Genomic DNA, 27925 nt, shown 5'->3' with positions numbered 1-27925 from the left:
ACCACCACCTTCTGAGAGGTGAACAGGAGAGCCAGTAAACCCAGATAATGCATATGAGCATCTCCAGTGGGCTAAAACATGGGACTCTTCTTAAACTTGATATTGTATAGGTTTATGTTCATATTTATTTAGTAGAAATGGGGACAATTGGATTTTTAAAAACTAGTTACTTAAATCATATACAATATATATTAATTGATTCTTACTGTTAAAAATATCCAAATACTTTAGAAGTACAAAGAGCAAAAAATGAAAATCTCCTTACACCCCTGACCCCCAATATTCCTCTGCTTTCTTCCTAAGTTGGCATATGTTGTAGTTTACAGTTTAGTATATATTTCCCTAGATATTTTCCAATACTTTTATATGAAAGTGTGCAAATCATTTCCAATTTGAATTCTATGCTATACATTAAATTTTCATATTGTGTAGTGAAGAATTAATCTTACCCGAAGAGAAGTCTGGGCTTTTTCCTTGATTACTGAAGAATGAGCTCTAAGGCCTTGGAATATCCTGCCTGACAGCACTGTCTTTGTGTGTATGGGGGCTTTGGCCACTGGACATTCTAACAGTGTGATTTATGATGGGCAGTCTGAGCTGCAACATAGCAATTCCAACTTCCATAAGACCTGATGACTAAAGGCATTAGCTTAACTTTTAGGAGGGGCTTGAGACTATGCAGACAGTACGTGTTAAAGCCCCAGTAAAAACTTTGGACACCAAAGGTGAGCTTCCTTGGTGAGCAGCCGTTTGTGCAGACTGTCTCAGCATGACCAAACCATCCATGACTTGGTGGAGAGAGGACAACTGGAAGCTACATGTTTGGACCTTTGTGGATTCTACTCTATGTTTCTAGTCTCTTGGCTTATTTTAATCTCTATCTTTTATCATTCAACAAAGTGTAATGTGAGTGTAACAGCTTTCAGTGAGTTTCATACTCCTTTTAGTTAATTGTTGAATGGTTTGAGGAACCCATAGAACTTGGACCTGGTATCCAAAGTGAGGATGGTTTTGTGGGGTACTGTGCCCTCAAACCTCACTGTTGAAATAACTTCAGGTACATGTAAACAAGGACCTAAAGGTTAAGTTTAGATATATACAAGGTTCTAGTTTCTTCTATTTTTCCATAAGTTTATTCACTATCTATGTTTTTTCTTTCCATTTTGAGTTAAAGAATTAACTTGTCAGAATCATCTGAGAATATATGTTTAGGATAGCTTTGAATTTGATTAACATGAGATTATTTTTGGGGAATATTTAGATTTTACATTTTGTGAATTTTATATGTCTATTTATTCTTTTTGGTTTATTAGCATTTACTTTTGTTTAAATAGGTAATAGTTATAATAGGATGGGCTTCCCAGGTGGCACAGTGATAAAGAATCCACCTGCCAATGTAGGTGACACAAGAGATGAGGGTTCGATTCCTAGGTCAGGAAGATTCTCTGGAGTAAGAAATGGCAACCCACTCCAGTATTCTTGCCTGGAAAATTCCATGGACAGGGGAGCCTGCCAGGCTACTGTCCATAGGGTCACAAAGAGATACGACTGAGTGACTGAGTGACACACACAGTTATATTAGGTATATTCCTAAATGTTTGTGGTTTGGGTGCTAGTCAAAGTAATATTTTCCCCTTTTTCTTCTTATTTATTTCTATTGTATAAAATAGTGATTTTTTATATATAGATATTTTATCCAGTAATATTACTAAAAATAATTTTTAACTTTATGAAAGTTTCAAGTAATTTTTCCTGGATTATATTGGAGGAGAATGATCTCATCTATAAAATCTGACAGTTTTCTCTTTTTTAAATATGTAAAGATGTATTTATTTTTCTAAATTTACTATTTTGCCTAGAATCTCCAGCAAGATATTGACTAATGACAGTAGTAGTTGGTATATATAATTATTTCCTTAGTTCAGTGTAATTTTTAAAACTACTTACTCTTAAATATAAGTTTAACTGGAAAGCTCTGGCATACAGATGTTATCAAATAAAAGAAGATTCCTTCTAGTTCTAACTTGCTAAGATATTTTTAAACAAAAATTATATCCAATGCTTTTCACATCTATAGGATGGTCAAAATTATTTTTTCTTAATCTACTAATGTAGTGAATCATAATATATGATTTCCCTAATACTAAACCCTCCTTATATTTAGTAGAAAGAAATCCTTTTTGATTAGAATGTATTCCTCATCTAATTTTGTTGTTAGAACTTATGCTAACTTGTGGAATTATCTTGGAATCATTTCATCATTTTACATATTCTGAAAACTTAATGATGTTGGCACATATTGGTACCCTGCCTGTCTTTTGAATATAAAAGCTATGAAGCATTGAACTATGTATTTTTTATCACTATACCTGTCTAATATATATATATAATATATAATTATATTATAATTATATTTAATATACATAATTTATATATATATATATATATATGGCTTCCCAAGTGACGCTAGTGGTATAGAACACACCTGCCAATGCAGAAGGCCTAAAGAGACACAGGTTCGACCTCTGGGTTGGGAAAAGCCCCTGGAGAAGGTCATGGAAGCCCATTACAGTATTCTTGCCTGGAGAGTCCCTTGGATAGAGGAGCCTGGTGGGCTGCAGTCCACAGAGCTGCAAAGAGTCAGACAGAACTGAAGCAACTTAGCACGCATACATGCATACATGTATATAGCTTACTCTCTGTGTGTGTGCATAGAATAGAAAGAGATTCTTTAGTCATTTCTCTTTTCTATTTCACAATTCTTCTGATTTTTCTCAAATTTTTACTATGGTTTTTCATTTTAGCAATTTTTATAGTGCAGATTATTAATATTTGTTATTGCAAGAGCTACTCTGTTTTTTGGAGAATGTTAATTTTTTAAAAAATTCTATTTATTTTTGGATTTTTCAGATTTTTTTCTAAAGTCAACTGTTCTTTGCTTACAGAGTTATGGAATAATCAATGTATGTACATGATCTTTCATTTTAAACATGAAGTAAAATTATCCACTTTTAATTGACAATCACATGGACTAGATGAAAAATGCAAATATAGAACCACCATCAATTCTACCTTCTGCATCAGATCATCTAACATTTACAGAAAAATTTGTCTCAAACATAATAAATACAGGATATCTTGTTTATCTTATTCATTCTCTTTCAGTTCATTGTCTTTCTCCAGATGTCTGGTGATCTGTGGTTTGCCAATCTGAGTTTGGAGCAAAGGACTAAGCAGATTAATCAGGGTATTGAGAAACAGTTTATTTCCACATACGAAAATCTCTGTCACCAATAGCCCTCTCTGACTGTCTGGGTTGGCTGTGAGGTTCATGTTTACGTGCGGGATGCCACAGGCAAGCTTTACTTTGGGGTGTGTTAAGAAAAAGACTAACAGACTTGTCATCTTGTCCTCTTTGGGCATGGTGTGCGCTTGGTGGCTCACTCGTGTCTGACTCTGCGAGTCCATGGACGTCAGTCCTCCAGGCTCCTCTGTCCATGGGATTTCCCAGGCAAAAATACTGGAGTGGGCTGCCATTTCCTCCTCCAGGGGATCATCCCAACCCAGGGATCAAACCCTCGTCTCTTACATCTCTTGCACTCACAGGGCGATTCTTTACCACTCGCACAACCTGAAAAACCCATGCTCTCACCAATTACCAGAATAAATAGTTTTGCCTTGACTTGGAAACACCACAAATCATTTTCCTTTCCTCTCTTTCCTTTCTACTCTTCCCCTATCCCTTTAGCCTAACTTAGGTTGCAAAATGGAATTAGCTCAGGCTTTGCTCTGCTTTTCTCTCAGATCACCAGCAACACCCTAAGAGCCTCAGAAATGTCCCTGCTGCTTCTTGTTCAGTCAGAACAAGGGAAGAGAAAGAGCTCAGCATTCCAAAAATTTAGTCCTAGTTAGGTAAAATCTCCAGGAGCCTCTCTGACTCTGTACAGTCTAACTCTGCATTTTCAGAGTCATTGAAATTGTTTGAATTTACAGTCCAGCTTTTCTTCATATTTTGGGTGCTATGTTTTTTTAACTTAATTTATTTATTTTAATTGGAGGCTAATTACTTTACAACATTGTAGTGGTTTTTGCCATTCATTGACATGAATCAGCCACGGGTATACATGTGTTCTGCATCTTGCACCCGCTTCCCACCACCCTGCCCATCCCATCCCTCAGGGTCAATCCAGTGCTCCAGCCCTGAGCATCCTGTCTCATGCATCAAACCTGGGCTGGCAATCTGTTTCACATATGAGAATAATACATGTTTCAATGCTATTCTCTCAAGTCATCCCACCCTCACCTTCTCCCACAGAGTCCTATTATACAGAGTAAAGTAAGTCAGAAAGAAAAACACCAACACAGTATACTAACACATATATGTGGAATTTAGAAAGATGGTAACAATGACCTGATATGAGAGACATCAAAAGAGACACAGATGTAAAGAACAGTCTTTTGGACTCTGCAGGGCTATGGTTTTTTAATTTTGTTTTGGCTAAATATGTCTGTAATTCGGCTTTAAGGTGGTTCTCAAAATTTCTGTTCTGCTGATGACACTATCTTATTTTCCATTATATTCTGTGCTTGTTATACTTAAAACATATTTTTCTGTAATTTTTAAAGGATTTGGTGCAGAAAATAGATTTGATGATGGTGCTATATCTATACTCCTAATCTTGTCCTTACTATAATCAATTAATCGAGTGGATACTTTTGCTTCATGTTGAAAATGAGAGATCTTTTATATGTATTAATCATTTATAACTTTATAAAATTCATAATTATATCTAAATTCATACCTTTCTGTCATTCAGAGGTAATGTTAGTCATTGTGTTAGTCAGGGTTCTCCAGAGAAACAGAACCAATAAGATATATGTGTGTGTGTGTATATATATAGAGAGAGAGAGAGAGAAAGAGAGAGAGAGAGACAGACAGACAGACAGACAGAGACTTATTTTAAGAAATTAGCTCAACAGTTGTAGGGGCTGGCAAGTTGAAAATCTGCAAGTCAGGCCAGTAGGTTGGAGACCCAGGAAAGGTTTAATGTTTCAGCTTGAGTCTAAACATAGTCTGGAGGTAGTATTCTGTCCTCCTGGGGGAACTTCAGTCTTTTTCTCTTATGGCTTTTAGTTAATTTAAAGAGGCCCATCCACATTCTAGAGGATAATCTGTTTTACTCAAAGTCTACCAACTTAAATGTCAATCTCATCTTTTAAAATACCTTCACAGAAACCTCCAGACAGGGTGTTTGACCAAATGTCTTAGTAGTGTGGTCCAGCCAAGTTTGCCCATATAATTAACCATCACCATCATAAATATTTAGTAACATACAAATTACAGTTACATGGCTTTCCATGTGGCACACTGGTAAAGAATTCGCTTGCCAATTCAAGAGATGTGGGTTCAACCCCTGGGTTGGGAAGAGCCCCTGGAGTAGGAAATGAAGTCAACTCCAGTGTTCTTGCCCGGCAAATTCCAGGGACAGAGGAACCTGGTGGGCTACAATCCATGGGGTCGCAAAGAGTTGGATATAACTGAGCACATGTGTATGCACTGTGTATCATTACAAAACTTTACTCAAAATGCATTTTAAAAGTTCATAAATACTTCTTGAATTTAATTTTTTTAATTTTTATTTTTACTTTATTTTACTTTGCAATACTGTATTGGTTTTGCCATACATTGACATGAATCCACCACGGGTGTACATGCGTTCCCAAACATGAACCCCCCCTCCCACCTCCCTCCCCATAACATCTCTCTGGGTCATCCTTGTGCACCAGCCCCAGGCATGCTGTGTCCTGCATCGGACATAGACTGGCGATTCGATTCTTACATGATAGTATACATGTTTCAATGCCATTCTCCCCCATCATCCCACCCTCTCCCTCTCCCTCTGAGTCCAAAAGTCCGCTATACACATCTGTGTCTTTTTTGCTGTCTGGCATACAGGGTCATCATTGCCATCTTTCTAAATTCCATATATATGTGTTAGTATACCGTATTGGTGTTTTTCTTTCTGGCTTACTTCACTCTGTATAATTGGCTCCAGTTTCATCCATCTCATCAGAACTGATTCAAATATATTCTTTTTAATGGCTGAGTAATACTCCATTGTGTATATGTACCACTGCTTTCTTATCCATTCATCTGCTGATGGACATCTAGGTTGTTTCCATGTCCTGGCTATTATAAATAGTGCTGCGATGAACATTGGGGTACATGTGTCTCTTTCAATTCTGGTTTCCTCAGTGTGTATGCCCAGCAGTGGGACTGCTGGGTCATAAGGCAGTTCTATTTGCAATTTTTTAAGGAATCTCCACACTGTTCTCCATAGTGGCTGTACTAGTTTGCATTCCCACCAACAGTGTAGGAGGGTTCCCTTTTCTCCACACCCTCTCCAGCATTTATTGCTTGCAGATCTTTGGATCACAGACATTCTGACTGGTGTGAAGTGGTACCTCATTGTGGATTTGATTTGCATTTCTCTGATAATGAATGATGTTGAGCATCTTTTCATGTGTTTGTTAGCCATCCGTATGTCTTCTTTGGAGAAATGTCTATTTAGTTCTTTGGCCCAATTTTTGATTGTGTCATTTATTTTTCTGGAATTGAGCTGCATAAGTGCTTGTATATTTTTGAGATTAGTTGTTTGTCATTTGCTTCATTTGCTACTATTTTCTCCCATTCAGAAGGCTGTCTTTTCACTTTGCTTATATTTTCCTTTGTTGTTCAGAAGCTTTTAATTTTAATTAGATCCCATTTGTTTATTTTTACTTTTATTTCCAGAATTCTGGGAGGTGGATCATAGAGGATCCTGCTGTGATTTAAGTCGGAGACTGTTTTGCCTATGTTCTCCTCTAGGAGTTTTATAGTTTCTGGTCTTACATTTAGATCTTTGATCCATTTTGAGTTTATTTTTGTGTGCGGTGTTAGAAAGTGATCTAGTTTCATTCTTTTAGAAGTGGTTTACCAGTTTTCCCAGCACCACTTGTTCAAGAGATTGTCTTTACTCCATTGTATATTCTTGCCTCCTTTGTCAAAGATAAGGTGTCCATAGGTGTGTGGATTTATCTATGGGCTTTCTATTTTGTTCCATTGATCTATATTTCTGTCTTTGTGCCAGTAGCATACTGTGTTGATGACTGTGGCTTTGTAGTAGAGCCTGAAGTCAGGCAAGTTGATTCCTCCAGTTCCATTCTTCTTTCTCAAGATTGCTTTGGCTATTCGAGTTTTTTTTGTATTTCCATACAAATCTTGAAATTATTTGTTCTAGTTCTGTGAGAAATATGGCTGGTAGCTTGATAGGGATTGCATTGAATTTGTAAATTGCTTTGGGTAGTATACTCATTTTCACTATATTGATTCTTCCGATCCATGAACATGGTATATTTCTCCATCTATCAGTGTCCTCTTTGATTTCTTTCATCAGTGTTTTACAGTTTTCTATATATAGGTCTTTAGTTTCTTTAGGTAGATATATTCCTAAGTATTTTATTATTTTCGTTGCAATGGTGAATGGAATTGTTTCCTTAATTTATTTTTCTACTTTCTCATTATTAATGTATAGGAATGCAAGGGATTTCTGTGTGTTGATTTTATATCCTGCAACTTTACTATATTCATTGATTAGCTCTAGTAAATTTTTTTAATGATTTATTTCTAGCAGATATTCTCATATCATGCAGTAGTAAATTTCAGAATTTCAACTGATTATAGCAGTTGAGTTTAAGCACTCCTAGGTGTACCCATCTAAAGGTTGCTGTAAAATTCTCAGCAGAGGTACTTAGTACTATAGAGGAGTTTATTGCTGTTTATTATTGCCACTTTTAAATTTGTATTAAAAAATGTCATCTTTGGTGGATAAGTTAGTATTTTTGTTCCAATTTTTTACACTCTCCTTATCCTAAAAATTTATGCCCTTATATTTTGCTATGTGCCTTCCAGGAAAGTAGATAGAAACTATATCTCCTCTTTATTGATTCTGAGCTTGATTATTCTGAGATTATTCTGAGATTGATTATGCCTTGTTTTGAGTAATTAAATCTGCACAGACATGCAAGCAGAAAGTATAGTTGCATGGTTTGACTTACTCTGTTGAGCTTCTATTGTTCTGTGTGAGGACAGAATTCACTGAATAACCATTGTTTCAGAATGTGAAACATGTAGAACACACCTAAACTGGACTTCTAGTTATAAATAGAGCCATACCAACTGTCCCACAGACATATGAAAAAGGAAATTTATTAATTTCCTAAGCCCCTAAAATTCTGAGATTGTTTCTTATGCAATTATTTTACAACAAGAGCAGACTAATACTGCAGGGGAAAAGACCAATTTACATGTTACTGTTAGTTGAATTAATTGGTATTATATGTTATCCATTCATATGACAAATATTGTTTGAATGACTCTTACATGCCTGGAATCACTCTAGGCAGTATTAGTACTTTTCTATTGCCAGTGATATTTCTTCACTTTTTTTATATAGGGCACAAGAAAAATGCCTTGCTGCCTTCCTATTTAATTTAGATTCAGGTAGAGCTGCTGTTGAAGAAAAAGGTGCTAGTGGTAAAGAACCCACCTGCCAATGCAGGAGACATAAGATACAGAGATTCGATCCCTGGGTAGGGAATCTCTCCTGGAGAGGAGAATGGCAACCCACTCCAGTGTTCTTGCCTGGAGAATCCCATGGACAGAGGAGCTTTGTGGGTTACTGTCCAAAGTGTTGTAAAGAGTTGGAAATGATTGAAATGACTTAGCACATAGAGCTGCTGTTGAAGGAAAAAACTCCTTTACATTACTTTTCAAAATAATCAGTGTCAGTCACCATATGTCTTAAAGCAAAAAGAGTCAAACACAAAATATGATGTTCTCTGATTAATAAAGTAACAGTGGATTTTAAATGTCTTATATACAAATGAAGTTACAGATTGTGAATGGAACACTGCAGGATAGACTGCAGTAACAAATGACTGTAAAATCTTAGTGGCCTGCAACAGCAAAGATTCATCTGCCACTAATGCTATGTGTCCGTCATGGAGTGGTCTATGGCTCTTCTTCATGGGACATCCCCTCTAGGCCCTGTGCAGTATCCAAAGTATCCATTGTTGAATTAATTGCAAAGGGAAAATGTATGCTGGTACTTAAAATTTCTGCTTGAAGTGGAATTCAGTCATTTCTATTCTCACTTAATTGGCTGATTCTGTCATCAACTGGTCTTGAAATTATAATGGTCCTCCAGGGAGGGGCAGCAAACAATTGTGAATCATAATATACTTGTTCCATGCAAACAACTAGAATTGCTTCAGAATTATTGGTTACATTTCATAAGAAGGCCTTTAAACTTTTGGAGTTCCTAATATTAAAGGAAATTCTTCAAAACTAAGCATGCATTTTATGATGAGAATATAAAGAACAGGTATAAATCTGACACAGATCTTACTCTAATAAGAAATAGGGTGTGTATTTGTGATAGCACTAAATCAAATGCCTTGCAAACATTCCAAAATTTTATCTTTATCGATGAGCAGTAAATTATTTTAGAGGTCAGAAGTCTGCTTCCTGCAGTGTACCTGAGTCCACAATCTTTTATTCTCCCTCAATTTTCATTAACATTTGCTAATAAGATCCATTATAGCCTCTGGTATCAGCATGATTTTTATTAGATAAGACTGAATTAAAGAGTATGGAGCTTATAGGTTTTCCATTTTGTCATTAAAGATTATAGAGATTATATATTTCTATCTTCTCAGTAAAGCAACTAGCAAAATCCCTGGAATAAAGTAGTACTAAGAAAATCCTCCTTCTCTGCCTATGAATATACTTCCAGCTGCCCTTAAGGAGCATTTAACCTTTATTAAACCTAGAATTAATGCTTTACCATTTATAAAGCACTTTTCAGAAATTCAATTAATTCTCATTATAATCCTATGAAATATGTATTACTACATTCCCTTCCTTATGGACGAATATATTGGGACTGCAAGTAGTTGAATAACTTTTGAAACGTCACATACTTCAGCAAGTATTTACTAAAGGGACCTTTGTTCAAAATCCTATATTTCTTCCAGCACATTTTTTTATAATACCTATAATTTACTTTAAAACACCTCAGTATAGTTAACATGTATCAGTCAGTTTTAGTTCTAGGGATGATTAGATGGTATCATGCTGTGAGGATTTTGGAGTCTAGAGCTGGTCAACTAGCAACATGATAAAGGGTTGTACTCCTGAGATAGGAAAAGAAACACATCCTTCTGCTATCAATACCTAATTCACAACTGATACTTTGTTTGTGACAGTCGGTATAAAATGGGATTTTAATGATTAAATTGGTGTTATCATCATTTATTTATTTTTTAAAAATTAATTTTTTACTTAAGTAAGCCAGAAAGAAAAACACCAATACAGTATACTAACACATATATATGGAATTTAGAAAGATGCAAGACAGCAAAAGAGACACAGATGTATAGAACAGTCTTTTGGACTCTAGGAGAGGGAGAGGGTAGGATAATTTGGGAGAATGGCATTGAAACATATATAATATCATATAAGAAACTAATCGCCAGTTCAGGTTCAATGCAGGATACAGGATGCTTAGGGCTGGTGCACTGGGATGACCCAGAGAGATGGTATGAGGAGGAAGGTGGGAGAGGGGTTCAGGATGGGAAACACATGTACTCCTGTGGCAAATTCATGTTGATGTATGGCAAAACTAATACAATATTGTAAAGTAATTAGCCTCCAATTAAAATGAATAAATTTAAATGTTTAAAAAAGGGTTTTATTGATGAAATTGGTGTTATCACCACTTATTTATTTTTAAAAAATTAATTTTTTATTTAATATGTGTTTATTTATTTGGCTGCATTGAGTCTTAGTTGCAGTACTCGAGATCTTTCATTGAGGCTTATGGACTCTCTAGCTGTGGCTCCTGAACTCTAGAGTGTAGGTTCTCTCCTTGCTGCTTGTGGGCTTAGTTGCCCAAAGGCATGCAGGATCATCATTCCCCAACTGAGGATTGAACCAACCTTCCCCAAATTACAAACCACTGGATGGTGAGTGGAGTCCCTGATGATCATTTATGGGAGACTTATTTGAAAAATTGAAAATATTCAAGATATGTGATTTGGCTAAACCATCTTTGCTTGTTCTTTTCTCCTCTCAGAGATAATAACCGTGCTTTTGATTCTGTAATTGGCCTGTACCCCTTTATTGGTTTCAGAAGAATGTCTTGATTGTATTATGCCAATTAGATGGATTCCTTCTCTCAGGAATTTATCCATGTCCTTATCAAAACCACTTAAACTGATTGAAATGCCTAGACAACATAGAACTGGGGATTCTTCAGGTCTAGGAGACAGATTGTATTAACCCATTCTAAACCAACTTTATGTAAAGTCGCTCAGTCATGTCTGACTCTTTGCAACCCCGTGGACTATACAGTCCGTGGAATTCTCCAGGCGAGAATACTGGAGTGGGTAGCCTTTCCATTCTCTAGAGCATCTTCCTAAACCAGGGATTGAACCCAGGTCTCCCACATTGCAGGCATATTCTTTACCAACTGAACCACAAGAGGAGCCCAGTTCAGTTCAGTTCAGTCACTTAGTCATGTCCGACTCTTTGTGACCCCATAGACTGCAGCATGCCAGGCCTATCTGTCTATCATCAACTCCTGGAGTTTACTCAAACTCATGTCCATTGAGTCAGTGATGCCGTTCAACCATCTCATCCTCTGTTGTCCCCTTCTCCTCCTGCCTTCAATCTTTCCCAGCATCAGGGACTTTTTTAGTGAGTCAGTTTTTTGCATCAGGTGACCAAAGATTTGCAGTTTCAGCTTCAGCGTCAGTCCTTCCAATGAATATTCAGGACTGATCTCCTTTAGGATAGACTGGTTGGATCTCCTTGCAGTCCAAGGGACTCTCAAGAGTCCTCTACAACACCACAGTTCAAAAGCATCAATTCTTTGGTGCTCAGCTTTCTTTATAGTCCAACTCTCACATACATACATGACTCCTGGAAAAACCATAGCTTTGATAGACAGACATTTGTTGGCAAAGTAATGCCTCTGTTTTTTAATATGCTGTCTAGGTTTGTCATAACTTTTCTTCCAAGGAGCAAGCATCTTTTAATTTCATGGCTGCAGTCACCTTCTGCAGTGATTTTGGAGCCCCCCAAAATAAAGTCTGTCACGGTTTCCCCATCTATTTGCCATGAAGTGATAAGACCAGATGCCATGATCTTAGTTTTCTGAATGTTGAGCTTTAAGCCAACTTTTCCACTCTCCTCTTTCTCTTTCATCAAGAGGCTCTTCAGTTTTTCTTTGCTTTCTGCCATGAGGGTGATGTCATCTGCCTATTTGAGGTTATTGATATTTCTCCCAGCAATATTTATTCCAGCTGTGCTTCCTCCAGCCCAGCATTCTCATGATGTATATACTCTGCATAGTAAGCAGGGTGACAATATACAGCCTTGACATGCTTCTTTCCCTATTTGAAACTAGTCTGTTTTTCCATGCCCAGTTCTAACCGTTGCTTCTTTACCTGCATACAGATTTCTCAAGAGGCAGGTCAGGTGGTCTGGTATTCCCATCTCTTGAAGAATTTTCCAGAGTTTGTTGTGGTCCACACAGTCAAAGACTTTGGCGTAGCCAATAAAGCAGGCTACAGCTGCTTCAGATGTTTTTTGGAACTCTCTTGCTTTTTTGATGATCCCATGAAAGTGAAGTTACTCAGTCGTGTCCGACTGTTTGTGACCCCATGGAATGTAGCCTACCAGGCTCCTCTGTCCATGGGATTTTCCAGTCAATAGTACTGGAGTGGATTGCCATTTCCTTCTCCAGGGGATCTTCCTGACCGAGGGATTGAACCCGGGTCTCCTGCATTGTAGAGACGCTTTACCGTCTCAGCCACCAGGGAAGTCCTGATGACCCCATGGATGTTGACAATTTGATCTCTGGTTCCTCTGCCTTTTGTAAAACCAGGTTGAACATCTGGAATTTCATGGTTCATGTACTGTTGAAGTCTGGCCTGGAGAATTTCGAGTATTACTTTGCTGGTGTATGAGATAAGTGCAATTGTGTGGTAGTTTGAGCATTCTTTGGCATTGCCTTTCTTTGGGATTGGAATGAAAACTGACCTTTTCCAGTCCTGTGATCACTACTGAATTTTCCAAATTTCCTGGCATATTGAGTGCAGCACTTTCACAGCATCATCTTTTAAGATTTGAAATAGCTCAATTGGAATTCCACCTCCACTAGCTTTGTTCATAGTTATGCTTCCTAAGGCCCACTTGACTTCACATTCCAGGATGCCTGGTCTAGGTGAGTGATCACACCATCATGATTATCTGGGTCATGAAGATCTTTTTTGTATAGTTCTTCTGTGTATTCTTGCCACCTCTTCTTAATATCGTCTGCTTCTGTTAGATCCATACCATTTCTGTCCTTTATTGTGCCCATCTTTGCATGAAATATTCCCTTGGCATCTTGAATTTTCCTGAAGAGATCTCTAGTCTTTCCTGTTCAATTGTTTTCCTCTATTTCTTTGCATTGCTTGCTGAGGAAAGTTTTCTTATGTCTCATTGCTATTCTTTGGAACTCTGCATTTAAATGGTATATCTTTCCTTTTCTCCTTTGCCTTTCACTTCTCTTCTATTCACAGCTGTTTGTAAGGCTTCCTCGGACAACCATTTTACCTTTTTTTATTTCTTTTCCTTGAGGATGATCTTGATCCCTGCCTCGTGTACAATGTCATGAACTTCCATTCATAGTTCTTCAGTCACTCTGTCTAATAGATCTAATCCCTTGAATCTATTTGTCACTTCCACTGTATAATTGTAAGGGATTTGATTTAGGTCACACCTCAGTGGTCTAGTGGTTTTCACTACTTTCTTCAACTGAAGTCTGAATTTGCCCATAAGGAGTTTATAGTCTGTGCCACAGTCAGCCCCTGGTCTTGTTTTTGCTGATTGTATAGAAATTCTCCATTTTTGGCTGCAAAGACTATAATCAACCTGATTTCCATATTGACCATCTGGTGATGTCCATATGTAGTGTTTTCTCTTGTGTTGTTGGAAGAGGGTGTTGCTATGACCAGTGCATTCTCTTGGCAAAAGTCTGTTAGCCTTTGCCCTGCTTCATTCTGTACTCTAAGAGCAAATTTGCGTGTTACTCCAGGTATTTCTTGACTTCCTACTTTTGCATTCCAGTCCCCTATAATGAAAAGGACATCTTTTTTGGGTGTGAGTTCTAGAAGGTCTTGTAGGTCTTCATAGGACCATTCATCTTCAGCTTCTTCAGCATTACTGGTCAGAGCATAAACTTGGATTACTGTGATATTGAATGGTTTGCCTTGGAAACAAACAGAAATCATTCTGTTGTTTTTGAGATTCCTCCAAGTACTGCATTTTGGACTCTGTTGTTGACTATGATGGCTTCTCCATTTCTTCTAAGGGATTCTTGCCCACAGTAGTAGATATAATGGTCATTTGAGTTAAATTCACCCATTCCAGTCCATTTTAGTTCGCTGATTCCTAAAATGTTGATGTTCACTCTTGCCATCTCCTGTTTGACCACTTCAAATTTGCCTTGATTCATGGACCTAACATTCCAGGTTCCTATGCACTATTCCTCTTTACAGCATCAGACTTTACTTCCATCACTTTACTATTTAGTTATGGATAAGTAGTAATCTAATAAATATCCATATAAGGGACAGAAGTATGTTATTTGCTCAGTTTTCTCGTTCTTTGCAACCTGATGGACTGTAGCCTGCCAGGCTCCTCTGTGCATGGAATTTTCCAGGCAGGAATACTGGAGTAGGTTGCCATTCCCTTCTCCAGGGGATCTTTTGGACCCAGGAATCAAACCTAGTTCTTCTGCTTTGTAGACAGATTCTTTACTATCTGTGCCAGCAGGGGAACAGAGTTGAGGAATAATTCACAACTTATTTTCTGTATAAACTAGCAGTTAGGTTATGAGAGTAACAAACACTAGCCACCTCTCACTTTACCAGCTGCTACTTTTATCCATGACCAGATTTGTCAGTACTCAATCATTTGTGTATTTTCTCATGAAAACCATGGAACGTCCTTTCTTGAATACTGGTGTTTGTCCTAATATTGAGGACAGTGACTTGGTGATTAGAGCATGATTTTTTCAGGGTCCTGAAGTTTTTTGGACATGTATCTGAGCTCTGTAAATAGTTTTGTAAGCTAGAAACTAATTCCTTAAGACTGTTTCTTTAGACATTCAGAGCCCCCTAATTCTTTCTATAAAGCTATGTCAAATGAAAGATTCTACTGAAGGTTTAAAAATTAGTTTTCTTTATATTCAGCAACCACACAGAGAAAATATTGATGCTTAGTAATTAAAAGAAAAAGCTCTTAGCAATTATACAAAGCTCATCCTTAGACAGCTTTACAAATATCAGTTAATTAAAGTTTACTAAAGACAATTTATTTATAAGATAATAAACATATGGTGGAAATAAGAAAAACAAAGGATAGTTAGAGAAAATTAACACCCAAATCAAATGCTAATTAATTAAAATTACTTTTCATCCTTATAGCATACATGTGCCCACCATCATCAATATTTTTACCATTGATTCATGAAGATTGGATAAATTTATCCTGAATTTTACATTTTTACTAATCCTTAGATATTGTCTTCAATTATCAAAACCATCATCTCAAAAGAAAAGACTACTGTAACTGTTACAGTAAAATACAGTTTTGAATAAAAAATAAAGTTGTGTTGTTATTGAAATAAGACATAAAAAGTAATTTTCCTCTGATTTTCCACCTTAGATGCTTTGATGTTCTGATTATCACCAATTTACGTTTTCCTTGTGCTTTCCAAATTGGTAACATTACTGTGATGGCAAATCTTTTTGATAGCAGAAATACTCAATTTTGCAGTGCAAATCAAAGCTTCAAATTTGTATATAACTTTGTCTGATATCAAGTCTATAAGCTGTGACTTAAAAACTTTGATTTGAACTTGTAACCTTAATTGCTAATTTTTATATCAGTAAGTCCCTAGTACTATATAGATGGCAGTTAGTGGTACTATCATATTTGTGGCAATTTATGATACATTACAATAAAATTTTCATTGTATTTTACTCTTTCAATACTTTATGACTTCCTGAAATTGTTACCTTCTCTTAAGACCTGTTGGAGTAGACTTTCCCATCTAAATTAGAAGAGTCAGATTTACCACTGACAGCTCATTACAGTTAGGACAAAGCTCAAACAGCATTATATGACTTCCTATGACTTTCATTTTCTGATTCTTATTGTTCTTTTAGCCTAATCTCTCAATGCTGTATACTTGGATCTGAAACTCTAGTTAATACAAGGAATTTTTTTGATTTCATATCTTGATGAATTTGGACAGCTTTATCCTCTGTATTAGGTAAATTTTCTTGCATCTAGCAAATTGCTAACTTTCCAAGGTGCCTTTGAGATTCTACTATAATACTACCTCCATTGGGATATTATTAAGAAACCTCACAGGGTTCACAATATTCTCCTCTGGGTTTTATATCATCTTGAGGAAATTTACACTATATTTCTACTTGTCTCATTTTTTTTTTTCTCCACTAGTCACTGAGCTGTTTGATGGGAAAAAAAAAAAAAAATATGTTTTATTTATTTTTTTCACCTCCCTCCTTACTTGTGGAAATTAATATACGTCTTTAGAGGAAAAGAAGGATCTGGTGTTTCTCTCAGTTCCAAGGATAGTTTCTTCATTGTCTTGACTCTTTCTCACTAATCTTGAAGGACGAGTATCACTAATCTCATTAGTTAGATGTAGTTTGATGACCGACTCCATTAAAGTCGGCATGGCCACATATATTTTCTTTTCTGCTTCTTCCTATCATGTACCTGGAACAAAAAGTGAGATAGAGCTCTCCCTTTCAAGATAAACCTGTTTACTTGTCTCTCTTCTGGGCATCCTTCCTACAGTGTCAGTAGTCTAGGGAAGTGAGGTGTTTTTTTTGGGGGGGATGAAGATAAAAAACTTTTTAAGTTTAAAATTTAGGAGGATTTGAAAGAGTTCTGGCATTGACCATTCAGAGCACCATCAGTTCAGGTTCTCTTCTGAATACACTAGCTCACAGGGTTAGAAAATGTTTCTTCTCCCACAATTTGTGAGCCGGTTGCTAGTTAGGGAATTTCAGAACTTGTCTCTAATAAGCTGACAGAAAAACCATAACATATTAAAGGGGCAGTCCCATATCTGCAGAGAGAGGACACCAAAAGATCATCTGGCTAACAAAATATACTTGCTGGATGAGAAAAATGTCATTGTAAATAGAAAAATAATAGAAACATAAGAATATTCAGATTAAAAACAGAAGTTAGTTTTTAGAAATAAAATTTTCACCTTTAAAGCATGATTTCCAACTAAAAATTTCATAAGTAAAATGAAGAAAGTATGACCTTTGTTGAGACCTGAATTAGCATCCTAGAAGATCAGGTAGAAGAAGGAAAGAAAAGCTCAAAGCTAATATTTTGAAGTGGAGATATGGATGGAAGAGAGGTCCTGAGGATAGATCCAGGATATACATGCCAATAATAGAACTTCCAAAAAAAAGAGAAAGGAACAGATATAGGGGTTATACTAGTTTAACAATTATTCACCACAAATATCCCCAGGCTAAAGAAGTACCAGATTTTATCATTTTAAAAGATGCACTGAATTCCTGGTATAAGTGATTAAAAAGGACATGTACCTAGGCATTAAAATTTCTAAATTTAAAGATAAAAAACGCTTAACATTTCAAACAGAAAGATTAAACTGCTTGCAAAAGAAAAAATAAGCTAGAAGATGCAGAATAATACATCTAAATGAGTGAGAAATAAGAATTAAAACCTTAGAAACATATATCTGACCAAGATGTTAATATATGAGTAAGATATACAGAGATACTCTAGAATTCAGAATGTGTGTACCTGTACATACAGTAATATGTAATTTATCATTCCAATTGAGAGTGAAAGGTGTCATTATTAATTATTCCATAATAACAGGCATAAAATAAGACTTGTTAGGAAGGCTGGATTAGCATGTAATTTATCATCCTAACTGAAAGTGAAAGATGGCACTATCACTACTTCTACCAAATAGGTAGGACTTCCTAGGAAAATGGAGATGAATAGGGTCACTACACTTATACCACACTTGAGAAAAACTGTGAAGAACTGGACCCATTTAAAAAAAGAGAGAGAGGAAAAGCTTGGAACTCAGCTTGGGAAAAATGATTTATGAGGAAACAAGTGATAAGCAGTAAAACTAACAGTTAAATAAACAGTGACATACTCTGGTTTCTCTTCAGACAGATCATATAAACCTTTCACCTTTTTAAAATAAATAGAGACAGATCATTTGAGAAAATAAATGCAATGCTAAATAAAGTTACTGAAATATAGGAAGCATATGCAAGATAAATTCTAATAATAGTACAGAAACAAGAGTAATAGCATGTCAACAAGAGTTGGAATAAGAGTAGCTAAAACAGAAGACTTGGATAACTGTGATATTGAACGGTTTCCCTTGGAGACGAACAGAGATCATCCTGTCGTTTTTGAGACTGCATCCAAGTACTGCATTTCAGACTCTTTTGTTGACCATGATGGCTACTCCATTTCTTCTGAAGGATTCCTGCCCGCAGTAGTAGATATAATGGTCATCTGAGTTAAATTCACCCATTCCAGCCCATTTTAGGTCGCTGATTCCTAGAATGTCGACGTTCACTCTTCCCATCTCTTGTTTGACCACTTCCAATTTGCCTTGATTCATGGACCTGACATTCCAGGTTCCTATGCAATATTGCTCTTTACAGCATTGGACCTTGCTTTTATCACCAGACACATCCACAACTGGGTATTGTTTTTGCTTTGGCTCCATCCCTTCATTCTTTCTGGAGTTATTTCTCTACTGATCTCCAGTAGCATATTGGGCACCAACTAAGCTGGGGAGTTCCTCTTTCAGTATCCTATCCTTTTACCTTTTCATACTGTTCATGGGGTTCTCAAGACAAGAATACTGAAGTGCCCCAACCACTAACGCTTAAGAAGCTGAAGTTGAATGGTTCTACGAAGACCTACGAAGACCTTTTAGAACTAACACCCCCAAAAAATGTCCTTTTCATTATAGGGGACTAGAATGCAAAAGTAGGAAGTCAAGAAACACCTAGAGTAACAGGCAAATTTGGCCTTGGAGTGCGGAATGAAGCAGGGCAAAGACTAATAGAGTTTTGCCAAGAAACTGCACTGGTCATAGCAAACACCCTCTTCCAACAACACAAGAGAAGACTCTACACATGGACATCACCAGATGGTCAACACAGAAATCAGATTGATTATATTTTCTGCAGCCAAATATGGAGAAGCTCTATACAGTCAACAAAAACAAGACCAGGAGCTGACTGTGGCTCAGATCATGAACTCCTTATTACCAGTTTCAGACTTAAATTGAAGAAAGTAGGGAAAACCACTAGACCATTCAGGTATGACCTAAATCAAATCCCTTACGATTATACAGTGGAAGTGAGAAATAGATTTAAGGGTCTAGATCTGATAGATAGAGTGCCTGATGAACTATGGAATGAGGTCTGTGGCATTGTACAGGAGACAGGGATCAAGACCATCCCCATGGAAAAGAAATCCAAAAAAGCAAAGTGGCTGTCTGGGGAGGCCTTACAAACAGCTGTGAAAAGAAGAGAAGTGAAAAGCAAACGAGAAAAGGAAAGATATAAGCATCTGAATGCAGAATTCCAAAGAATAGCAAGAAGAGATAAGAAAGCCTTCTTCAGCGATCAATGCAAAAAAATAGAGGAAAAGAACAGAATGGGAAAGACTAGAGATCTCTTCAAGAAAATGAGAGCTACCAAGGGAACATTTCATGCAAAGATGGGCTCGATAAAGGGCAGAAACAGAATGGACAGAAGCAGAAGATATTAAGAAGAGGTGGCAAGAATACACAGAAGAGCAGTACAAAAAAGATCTTCACGACCTGGATAATCATGATGGTGTGATCACTAATCTAGAGCCAGACATCCTGGAATGTGAAGTCAAGTGGGCCTTAGAAAGCATCACTATGAACAAAGCTAGTGGAGGTGATGGCATTCCAGTAAAGCTATCTCAAATCCTGAAAGATGATACTGTGAAAGTGCTGCACTCAATATGCCAGCAAATATGGAAAACTCAGCAGTGGCCACAGGACTGGAAAAGGTCAGTTTTCACTCTAATCCCAAATAAAGGCAATGCCAAAGAATGCTCAAACTACTGCATAATTGCACTCATCTCACATGCTAGGAAAGTAATGCTCAAAATTCTTCAAGCCAGGCTTCAGCAATATGTGAACCGTGAACTTCCTGATGTTCAAGCTGGTTTTAGAAAAGGCAGAGGAATCAGAAATCAAATTGCCAACATCCGCTGGATCATGGAAAAAGCAAGAGAGTTCCAGAAAAACATCTATCTCTGCTTTATTGACTATGCCAAAGCCTTTGACTGTGTGGATCACAATAAACTGTGGAAAATTCCGAGAGATATGGGAATACCAGACCACCTAACCTGCCTCTTGAGAAATCTGTATGCAGGCCAGGAAGCAACAGTTAGAACTGGACATGGCACAACAGACTGGTTCCAAATAGGAAAAGGAGTACATCGAGGCTGTGTATTGTCACCTGCTTATTTAACTTATATGCAGAGTACATCATGAGAAATGCTGGACTGGAAGAAACACAAGCTGGAATCAAGATTGCTGGGAGAAATACCAATCACCTCAGATATGCAGATGACACCACCCTTATGGCAGAAAGTGAAGAGGAACTAAAAAGCCTCTTGATGAAAGTGAAAGAGGAGAGTGAAAAAGTTGGCTTAAAGCTCAACATTCAGAAAACGAAGATCATGGCATCCAGTCCCATCACTTCATGGCAATAGATTGGGAAACAGTGGAAACAGTGTCAGACTTTATTTTTGGGGACTCCAAAATCACTGCAGATGGTGACTGCAGCCATGACATTAAAAGACGCTTATTCCTTGGAAGAAAAGTTATGACCAACCTAGATAGCATATTGAAAAGCAGAGACATTACTTTGCCAACTAAGGTCCATCTAGTCAAGGCTATGGTTTTCCCTGTGGTCATGTATGGATGTGAGAGTTGGACTGTGAAGAAGGCTGAGCGCCGAAGAATTGATGCTTTTGAACTGTGGTGTTGGAGAAGCCTCTTGACAGTCCCTTGGACTGCAAGGAGATCCAACCAGCCCATTCTGAAGGGGATCAGCCCTCGGATTTCTTTGGAAAGACTGATGCTGAAGCTGAAGCTCCAGTACTTTGGCCACCTCGTGCGAAGAGTTGACTCATTGGAAAAGACTTTGATGCTGGGAGGGATTGGGGGCAGGAGGAGAAGGGGACGACCCAGGATGAGATGGCTGGATGGCATCACTGACTCGATGGACGTGAATCTGAGTGAACTCGTGGAGTTGGTGATGGACAGGGAGGCCTGGCATGCTGCAGTTCATGGGGTTGCAAAGAGTCGGACCTGACTGAGCGACTGAACTGAACTGATCTGAAAAGGGAAGAATAAGGTATTCTTGTTGCTTCATCTGTAAGGGAAGAGGTTATGAGAGTATAGTAGTTGTATTCTTATATTCTTAGCTTTGAGTAGAGTAAGTGTTTTCCCCGGTGGCTCTGTGTTAAAGAACCCACCTAACAAAGTAGGAGACACAGGTTTGAACTCTGAGTTGGGAAGATTCCCTGGAGAAGGAAATGACAACCCACTCCCGTATTTTCACCTGAGAATCCCCATGGACAGAGGAGCCTGGTGGGCTACACTGCATGGGCTCACAAAAGAGTCAGACATGACTTAGCAACTAAACAACAACAGCAGAGGGGTAGTAGTGCAGTAGAGTACCTAAAATTAGCCACACTTGGGTTTAAGGGCACAATTCCATTAGCTGCAATGTGGATGTGATAGAAGATAAAGAGCTATTTTAGAACACAAATTAAACAAATATGAAATAAATATAAGAATAAAGTGGAAGAAAGGTAGAATCATGATTTATAAGTGAAGATGGCAAAGTACCTCTCTAGAACTGAAATGATTCAGCAGACAAAATCTTTAAAAGTAAAGACTGTGAAGACTTTAATGATGTGATCAATAAGCTTGACTTAATAAACACTTAAAATAGAGCCATCTAATAAAGAATTTTATTTAATTCTAATTTCATCTAATCCAGAATTTATTTAATGTGTATCTGTATAAAAATGTCCTAAATTTTTTTTAAATCTTGAATTTTAAGGGTGGATTTTCTGATTGTGAGCTAATCAATATAACTAAAATTTTTAGCAACTTTGCAAGACACAAATAGATAACATAGGCTTCCATGGTGGCTCAGTGTTAAAGAATCCACCTACCAATACAGGAGACTCAGGTTTGGGGGATCCCTGCGTCAGGAAGATCCTCTGGAGGAAGAAATGGCAACCTACTCCAGTATTCTTTCCTGGAGAAATCCCATGGACAGAGAAGCCTGGTGGGCTACAGTCCATGGGGTTACAAAAGACTGGGATATGACATAGTGATTAAACAACAACAACAGTAAATAACTTAGATTAACAAGGAAAACACAGAAGTGAAATTAAAATTATCTACAAAGCAAAAAACAACGTCTTATATCAAAACATATGATACAGAAAGAGTAATTCATGTTGAAAAATGTATAGCCTTAAGTGCCCACATTTTTAGGAAATGATGAAAAATAAAGGAATTTGGTATTTATCCTAAGGAATTAGACATTCCCAGTAAATGAAAATAAGTTTGAAGATGAAACTTAGAGGGAAATTTTTCATATTAATATAATGGAAAAAATAGAGAAAAAGATTTTTCAAAAAATCTAAAAGCTGGTATTATGAGAAAAATAACTTCTTTGATTAATTTAAAAATATACTATGAGCTTGGAAACTTAGAAGAAATCCTATATTAACATGGATCAAACATGGTTGATTGTTTCCATGGCAGAATGTTTTGAATTCTATTTAAATTTTCACAGGTTTTTATCATGGTAACTATTTTTAAAAACATTAATAGTAGACAAAAGACATTTAAAAGCTGAATCCAACCTGTATGTCACCAATTTGTAACTTGTAGAGTATAAGATTGCCTAAGATTGCAGTCCCAATTTTTAGCATAAATGTCAAGCATGTTAGGTAAAATATCACAACATTGTCATAAAAATAATCAGCCTCTCTTGTACCCTAACATCTTTATTCTAAGAATACTTATATTAATTACTTGGAGCTCTAAATATTCTATTTTCAACTTCAAAGAGAGTGGCATTGCATTGACTTCAAGAGTGAGAGAAATAAAGTAAAATTTCTTCTTAAAAACAGCTGATAGTTTAATAATGATGAAAGGGATAAACAAGGACAAGTTTACTTAGTTATTATTAGTTCTAACCCCCCAAATGATACTTTTCAATCACTTTGTGGGATTGGCAATTTATGTCTACTCTGTCCATGTCATGAGATGTTCAATACTTTGATTCAACTACTCTTTCCCTCTTTGACCAAAGTCATCACAAAAACCCAAAAATCAACATTTTAGTTTATTTCAGTCAGGTAGCATGGAATTAGGGTTACTTGACATGGATTTAAAGCCAATGCCACTCTTCTTTCTCATCAATTCCAGATGAAATTCAGCATTGCCAAGGATTAACACCATAGCAGATTATTTAGGGATGTGGATTAGTCACACAAATGTTCTTGAATCAGTTCTATAAAGATAACAAATGGCTAAAGGTGCCAAGAGGAAGAAAAGGACAATGTACAATCTGTGAACAAAAATACAAGCCATTTGGCTTTATGTGTAACTGGGTCCAAGCACTTTGCCAGAGGAGAGGAAGAGCTGGGAAGGTAAATAATGAGTCCAGAGATCCAAGCCCCATCTGTTCAGACAGGCTGAAGCTCACTGGGATGACAGTGTTTATGCTGGGCATTGATAGATGTCATCTCAATTGGCTCTTGACATGAGAGATAGTTGAGGATATCTGCATTAGACACTGATCCAAAGATCCTGAACATGAGCCAAAAGCAGTGTTTAGGAAAATATTGTCGTAAAAGACAACTAGTGTTCTCTTCCCACTGTCTACTCCCTCTCAAAAAAGAAATGTGAAAAGAAATGAAGAAAAAGGGAAAGAATAAAAAAAGAAGAAAAAAATGTAGGATGCTACCCAAGGCTAGAAAATGTCAAAATAGCACTTGCCTACGGAGGAGCCCGGAAGGCTGCAGTCCATGGGGTCGCTAAGTCGGACATGACTGAGCGACTTCACTTTCACTTTTCACTTTCATGCATTGGAGAAGGAAATGACAACCCACTCCAGTGTTCTTGCCTGGAGGATCCCAGGAACGGAGGAGCCTGATGTATGGGGTCACACAGAGTCGGACATGACTGAAGTGACTTAGCAATGTATAATTACTAATTATTTGCATATTTTTTACCTATGCATTCCTTTCTGTCACACTTACCTTAGTTTTATTGTTCTTAAACATTAATTTGTCTTCACTTACATTATAAAAAGGAATTTATACTCAATATTGACAATTATTGATGATGACTTAATTTATTAAATTAATAATTTATTGTTTTGTTTTGAATAGCATACAACATAATGGTCCATCATTATTTTAGTTTATATTTCTTTAATTATTTGAGAGATCAAGTAACATTTAATATACTTCCATATGTTAGCTAATCAACCATTTACTCTTTGATGATATTTGTTGGTCGAGGTTTTTTTTCGTACCTGTCTTAGGATATCAGGCACTGCAGTCAGACCTATCTAATTTCTGCCAACTGTAAATGGTATAGCCTTTGACAGTTTTCTTAATTCCTTTTTTTCAATTACTTTTCCAGTTAAATGGGAATAATATTGGTATGGTATTATGTACCTCTTTATTCACTGAAGAAGGAAATGGCAACCCACTCTAGTACTCTTGCCTAGAGAATCCCATGGACAAAGGAGCCTGGTAGGCTATAGTCCTTGGGGTCACACAGAGTGGTACACGACTGAGCAACTAACACACACATACACACCTCTTTATTCATAATGTTATATGCATTTTTAACCAAACAGGAACTTGAGTCTTCTATCTCCTTTATTTTCCGTTGTTGTTGTTGTTCAGTTGCCTCAGTTCAGTCACTCAGTCGTGTCCGACTCTTTGCAACCGCATGAATCGCAGCACGCCAGGCCTCCCTGTCCATCACCAACTCCTGGAGTTCACTCAGACTCATGTGCATCAAGTCGGTGATGTCATGCAGCCATCTCATCCTCCATCGTCCCCTTCTCCTCCTGCCCTCAATCCCTCCCAGCATCAGAGTCTTTTCCAATGAGTCAACTCTTCGCATGAGGTGGCCAAAGTACTGGAGTTTCAGCTTTAGCATCATTCCTTCCAAAGAACACCCAGGGCTGATCTCCTTTAAAATGGACTGGTTGGATCTCCTTACAGTCCATGGGACTCTCAAGAGTCTTCTCCAACACCACAGTTCAAAAGCATCAATTTTTTGGAAGCTCAGCCTTCTTCACAGTCCAACCCTCACATCCATACATGACCACAGGAAAAGCCATAGCCTTGACTAGACGGAACTTAGTCGGCAAGTAATGTCTCTGCTTTTGAATATGCTATCTAGATTGGTCATAACTTTTCTTCCAAGGAATAAGCGTCTTTTAATTTCATGGCTGCAATCACCATCTGCAGTGATTTTGAGTCATGTCCATAGTCAATCCATAACTAGCCATAACAACCCATCAATTGTAACATGCACCGTTACTTTAAGTACCCATATCAAAGAAAAACTGCTGCCAGTGAATGCATCGACACATTGTTTGACTTAGATCTGGAGCACCAGGTGTTTATACACATTATTGCCATCACAAAATTTCACTATATATCCTTTCTAAGAGAATATCTCTATTATCTTTTTGATTTTGCAAATTTCCATGCACTTACACAGGCAATGGCAATTGGATAATTAATATGGCACAGAGACTATAAGAAGCGTCCTAATTTCAGAGATGTTAAAGTGTTTTCGAGTGTGCCTTAGAATTTCAAAAGATAGTATTTCTTGTTATCTCCATTGCCATCACAATAGTCTTAACTGTCATCATTTCTTATACAATCTCAATAGTTATAGAAGCAGTCTATCTGTATTCATCCTGCCTGCCTTCTATCCAATCCTATCTCCACCTAGTAGCCAGACAGTTTGAAAATCTGATAATGTCACTGAAAGTGAAAGAAAGTGAAGTCGCTTAGTCGTGTCCAACTCTGCGACCCCATGGACTGTAGCCTACCAGGCTTCTCCGTCCGTGGGACTCTCCAGGCAAGAGTATTGGAGTGGGTTGCCATTTCTTTCTCCAGGGGATCTTCCCGACCCAAAGATTGAACCCGGGTCTCCCGCATCGCTGGCAGACGCTTTAACCTCTGAGCCACCAGAGGTTAGACATTAACAGGAAGCCCAATAATGTCACTAGTGCTAGGTTTCTTCCTCTGGTTCCCTTCAATAGCTTCCCATCATATTTAGAATAAAGACAAAACTTCTCTATCAACCACATCTTGCATGGTCAGGCCCACATCTCTTCTCCAGCCTCATCTGCTTTTCTTCTCATCCTTCTCTGCTTTTCTTCACTCTGCATTCTAGAGGTCAGCTCATCTCTGCTCCCTGCCTCATCTTTGTTTTTCCCTCTGACCAAATGCTATTCTTCTCTGTAACTAAGTCATCCTTGTCCTTCAGATCTCAACTCAAATTATTTCCTCAAAGAAGCATTCTTTGACCTCTTCAGTCAGGTTAAATTACTGATTAAATTCATCTGTATAGCACTTGACACAGTTTCAGTGTTATAATTATTTTTGTGATTATTTATAATCACTATAAGTCATACAAGGACAGAGCCATGATTATTTTTTTCCCTCACTCTATTGCCACCAGCCAACATAAGTTCTAGTAAATAATAGATGGTCACCATGTATTTATTGAATGCCTGAAAAAAGGAAGACTTCTTATTAGGACTGAAAATGATAACACAGATTATGATAGTGCATTATTGACTGCTTCATAGCAAGCATTTTATAAATTTTACCTCTTATTATTGTAGTCATTGGCACATTCTTCATAGGGCATCTCTGGCTTCTCATTTACTTTAGAAGAGTTAACATGCTTTATATATCATCACTAATTTCAATGTGTTTACAGTGCAGTGGACCCAAGTGATCTCTTAATTGTAAAAGAATTGTACCTGCCCTGCAACATTTGTTTTCTTGACATCAATTAAACTTAAAACTACTGAGTTGGAAGCATATCAAGTTAATACTATCTATTAAAAGGCACAAATTTGCATCACTAGAGAAATGAGGAAACAAAGAACCAAATTTACCTCCATTTGGGAAGCACAAGTTCTATAATCAGGTTTTATCTGTTTTTGTTTTGCTTTTTTTTTTTTTTCCTAGTAAAAACTGGGGAGGATAATAGTTTTGCTAAATAGCTTGTTTTAATAATGCTACTTAAGTAATGCCAGTGTTTCATTTTGATTATCTGTCTTAAAATATATTTATTTCTTTGCTCAAAGCCCTACTCTACTTTTGCATTACTTTAAAATTCCTGTTTATGAACACCATTAATATAGAAAAGGAACATATAAAAATGTCCCACTCAACACTATCACTTTTGTGCATTTGGCTCTGGTTTAATTGGAGTCTTTGATGGCTACTTTTTGATTATCACACATTTATTGACCATGCATTGTGGGTCAGGAACAAGGTTAGGTATTGCAAGGGACAGACAATGAATAGAGGCATATGCCATAAATTCACCTAAGTTCTTTTTTCTTAACATCTTTCATTACTGGAAAG

Source organism: Budorcas taxicolor, chromosome 3 (assembly GCF_023091745.1).
Source record: "Budorcas taxicolor isolate Tak-1 chromosome 3, Takin1.1, whole genome shotgun sequence".
NCBI lineage: Eukaryota > Metazoa > Chordata > Mammalia > Artiodactyla > Bovidae > Budorcas > Budorcas taxicolor.
Note: the sequence above shows the minus strand (reverse complement) of the source record.